We start from the raw sequence: 5,472 nt of genomic DNA, 5'->3' as shown, positions 1-5,472 counted from the left end.
GTAGAACAGTACTACTTGTTTCCTCAACCAATCGCAGCTAAGCTTTTCATGGAAGCGTGGAATGCTGGGAGGGGGATGCTATTGACAAAGGCACACTCCCCTTTTTCAGCAAATGAACTGAGCCGTCACGATGGGCGTCGTGCATGTAGGGCAGTAAGACAGGTATTCGCTCAACCAATAGCAGCAGTTCTTTTCTTAGAATATTTGCATGGGAGGCGGATATAGTTACAATGATGTTGTCTGACGCACACCCACTTTTTTCAGAAAATGAACTGAACCAAGACGTGTGTAGTTTGACAGACTTTTTTCTCATCCAATAGAAGCTTTGGTATTCATGTGACTTTTAGCTTCTGGGATTACTGATTGGTTACAAGGCGTCTGGTTAACAAAGGCTGTTTTATGCTGATATGAAAAGGCAGTTATCTTGTATTTGGAAGTGGTGTGTTGCTGTTCTCTTATATTTACAGGGAGAAGCAATGCAATACAGAATTTCTGCAGGCAAAATTGCACAGTGATCAATGTTATAACTAGATTATACTGGGTCCCAGAGTTAATTCACAGTATGGCCCTAATACATTGGTAAATTGCTCAATAGTTAGGGGCCTTACCAGGTCTGGACTGGGAGTCAAAATAGGCCCTGTATTCCAAGTACAGAGAGGCCCAAGCAGCCCCACCAGCCAACTAAAGAGTGACTTTCTATGGCAATTTACAGCAGCCCCTCTGGCATTTGCCAGAACCCACAGATTGCCAGTCCGGGCCTGGACCTTACCTGGTTTTTAGGCAAGGCCCTCTTTTCCTCTTATGTTGGTTTGTATGTTTAACTTATACACCCATTTATTGTACAACACTGTGGAATATGTTGAAGTTAAATAAATATTTGTTATTAGTAATAATTTAATAATACTAATCCAAAACACTCCTCCCCCCTTCCTTTGTAGTCACACCCCTGACTGTAATTATATTACAGCAAGATAATTGATGTAACACCTGTAGCCTGGATTCTCACCAGAGAATGCTCTTACAACTGTGATTAGGTTTGCGCCACTTTTTTGAAAGGCTAGCTTGTACAATGATTAATTAGTTTATTGAAAGGTTTCAAGGGGAAATATACTCCATTTTTGACATGATCTCATTTAGTTATACGTAAAAAAAGGTGCATAAAAACTAGTAAACTGAACTAGTAAATATATTTTTTACACAGACATACACATATTCCATAGATTGGAAGGTAACCATGATAGTCTGCCTCTGTAATCCTTGGGACTGTTTCCCCCATTTAGGTTTACCGTGTAATACATTGCTTCATTTTTCATTGTGAAGGGGATTTTAAGTGTTTTCTATAGTGGGTGGTGCACAGATTCTCTTGAAAGTAGTGGGATGTCAAGTCCTACAATCCATTACTTTACAATGATACAAAGGGAGAGGTTGCAATACACTGTGTGACTAAAGGTGCCATTTTCATCTACACTGCCCTACAACTGGGCATGTATGGCCAGTCATGAGGCCTGTCAGGTCAATAAACCTTTGGTCCTGGATTATGGAAAAGGACATAAGGAGAACCTACTGTTGCTGTTGCTAGCCAGTCAGCCCCAATGAACAGTGCAATAGAAAGCTGGCCATTCAAATGTATGGTCCCTCATATGGCATCCATGCTTTTGGCCAGTCGTGTAGATAGGGCAATGTATTGCCACCTCAAGGTGGCAGGGAGGAGGAAAAATGCCCCCCAGGTGCACAGGTACAGACTATGAAGGTTTCCTGTTAATCTGTGGTATCAGGTATATTTATGTACCATTGTATTTTTTTCTGAGTTTATGCACCTTTAAATTTAAATCATGGGTTTTTTAATATGTTTATGTAATATGAGATTCTAGGAACATATTTCTAATAGAAAGGTATTCATCCTTTTCTTATGGTTTGGATTGCTGCAATTTCTTGGCCAGAAATGTAGCATTTCTGCAATACTTATGTTAGCCTGTGGTGTGCTCCCATGACACTTTTGCATCTAAAGCCAAAGGCTGTACTGCCATGCTGCTTGTGTTTCCTTCAATTGTGTTTCCACCTGATTGAGACCCGAGGAACTGGAACAATGACATGAAGCCTGTAGTCAGGGACACTGATATTCCATGACACTATTTCGAAACGTAAGCCAATAAAGAGAATACCGTTAGCAGCAGATTAACCCCAAAATGAATAAGAAAATAATAGAAATCACAGGATATTTAGGGCACATACAATTCCTTTGAAAACTGGAGTTGTTCAGTCCTCCTTCCAAGTAGCAATATGAAAAGAAAAGTATGTCTTAAAAGTCTTGGTCCGGCCATAGAAATGCAATAGTAGCAACTGCAAAAGGGTCATCCCACATAAGGCTCACCATGACGCACATTTTGTCCAAAAAGAGTGTAAAAGTCAAGCCAAAAGTGGTTTCTGTACTTCTTTTTTTAAACCTTTGAATAACAGGACTGTGTACCAAAAGCTGAGATTGTCATGGCAAAGGAAGCAAATTGCAGAGCTTCATAGTAGGAGTTGGTCACGCATGAAGTAGATGTAGGTTAAACTGTTAGTAGGTATTGATTTCGAGTAGTGGATACATCACACTGAATGGATTATTCATTATTTCCGGCTGGCTAGTACAAACACCTTTTGTCACAAATATAATTACAGTTACAAGCTCAAATTTACATTCCTTGATTTTAAGTTTTCCAGAATTTTACATTTGAATTTTACACCATTTTTTTTCTGGTTCCCTGAAAAACATAAAATGAGGCTTCTACTATATGTTAACTCTGTACAATAAGTGCCCTGCATCTAACACTCCATATCTTGCTAAAAGATAATCAAAGATTAAAGATCATACTAGCTGGAAAGGTGTAGGATGTATAGCCCTATAATAAGGTTTAAGTCAGAGCAATTTATTTTGTACATAAAAATAGGTGCATTTTCTCTTTCTCGTTTAATTAAAAAGTGCAACAAACTGATTAACAAACATATACCTAGGGCTAACATGTTTAGATGTACAAATGAACCTTCTATAGGCCTGGACTGTAGATTCTGGCAAATGCTAGAGGGGCTGCTGGAAGATGCTATTGACAGTTACTATTTATAGGGCTCATCGGGGGCTGTTTAGGCCTCTGTGTACTAATGAATCTTGTTCCAGACTTGACCCTCTAATATAGGAAACAGCAGTAGGCAGCCATATTACTCAGGGGCTAATTTATTAATTATTATATGTATATATAAATTAAACAGTAACAATGTTTAAAGGAAAACTATACCCCTCAAACAATGTAGGTCTCTAAAAACAGCTCATATGTAAAACCCTGCTTCATGTAAATAAACAATTTTCATAATAATATTCTTTTTTAGCAGTATGTGCCATTGGGTAATCATAAATCGAAAACTGCCATTTTAAAAAAATAAGGGCAGCCCCCTGGGATCGTAGGATTCACAGTGCACACAAACATACCAAACAAACTATACTTGTTAGGTCACATGAGCCAATTAAAAGACAGAGTTCTGACTTTTGTTTCCATACTTCTTCCTGTTACAGTTAGAGCTGCAGTATTTCTGGTCAGGTGATCTCTGAGGAAGCACACAGACCATCACAAAATGGTGGTTCAAGGCAAGAGATGTAAAAGGGCAATATTTACCTAAATATATATTCCAGTTTGAAAAGATTCTTTTATATGCCATTTGATTTGATATAAACTGATATCTGTTGCTCAATTATTCATTTTTGGGGTATAGTTTTCCTTTAATGCTCAGTCAATACAAACAGATGTGTATATGCTTTTCTGTATCACTGACCCTTGACTAATTTGCATTTATTTTAATGCAATGCATGTCTGTTTTTATGTCTTAACAATTTGTTGGAGTGTAAGAGCTCAGTGATGCCACTGATATATAACACCTCATAGCACAAATTGGAGTTCAAAAGATCCAAGCAATCAAGTACATTCTCATGAATAGACACATTTATCAAAGCAGTAACTTATTCGATAAGTACAGCACAGGTATGGGACCTATTGCCTAGAATACTCCATACTTTAAGTCCTCTGAAAAATAATTTAACCATTAAATAAACCCAATAGGATTGTTTTGCCTCCAATAATGATTAATTATATCTTAGTTGGTATAATGTATAAGGATGGAACTGTTTTATTTATTACAGAGACAAAGGATATCATTGAAAACATTTTAATCATTTGAACCATAACGGACCCTGTAACTGAACTGGACTGTTGACCAGTAGGAGTCACTTGGATGACCTATAATTTTGTGTCATCCTTCTTTTACCCCTTTCATTAATGAGCTATTTTTGATCACTGGCCTACTACTAGACATAGTTTCTACCTGGCTGGTATTTTACTGGCCCATCCAGTTAAACTGGTACTTTATGCCAATGTTCTTCATAGGAATGAAATTAAATTGGTATAGTAAAGTCACCTTCAAAAAAGGTGGAACGCTACCAGTTGTTTAAAGTCTCTTGAGGGTTAAACATACTGGACAGTGTTAAACAGAATCACTGAATTGTTTGATGCTCATGCCAGTATACCTGGCGCCTATTACCATACCATATTCAAATGTACTTCTTTTTCTTGCCCATTTTCTCCCACTTAAACAATGTCAGTGGTTTAAAAGAACAGTAACACCAACAATTTAAACAATTTTAAAGTAATGAAAATATAATGTACTTTTCTACTTTAATGTACTTATTCACAGCTTGTTGGATAAAGATTCCAAAACGAGGAATAGAATAGAGGAATGCTGCATTAGATTTATGTAGTTCTGATAAGGAAAATGTATACACACCCAAACAAAGATCCTGAATAATGCTTTACATACAGCAATCACAAATATATATATTATATTCAGGTACTAAAATAAAGTGCATTATCACAATCATTGATAATCTTCCAAATATACCTTTTATTTAGGCATTAATTACCTCAGTGGAGGAAATTGCTTTTTGCTTATCTAATCTGGTTCTGGGTATTTTGTTGTTATTTTTTGTTGTTTTTTTAATCCAATATAAATCTTGCCAGTTGATTACAAGGCCGTGTCCTATCTGGGAATAGCTCTAATCTATGGTTCAGGGTGATCCACAAAAAATCCCACTTTGTGTCTTGGTTGATGGAAGTTCTGATGCAGGTATATCTTATCTAGCACCCAGAAAACCTTTTTCTGTTGTTTGTTTTTATCACCTGAACTAAACCACGTCAAATAAACTGCTTAAGCACAAAAGCACAGTCTGTACTTGAGAATCCATTTGCATAAGGACAGTTTTTTTTAAAGGAAAACTATACCCCCAAAATGAATACTTAAGCAACAGATAGTTTATATCAAATTGAATGACATATTAAAGAATCTTAACAAACTGGAATATATATTTACATAAATATTGCCCTTTTACATCTCTTGCCTTGAACCACCATTTCGTGACTCTATCTGTGCTGCCTCAGAGATCACCTGACC

The sequence above is a fragment of the Xenopus laevis genome, chromosome 1L, assembly GCF_017654675.1.
Source record: "Xenopus laevis strain J_2021 chromosome 1L, Xenopus_laevis_v10.1, whole genome shotgun sequence".
In the NCBI taxonomy this organism is placed as follows: Eukaryota; Metazoa; Chordata; class Amphibia; order Anura; family Pipidae; genus Xenopus; species Xenopus laevis.
Note: the sequence above shows the minus strand (reverse complement) of the source record.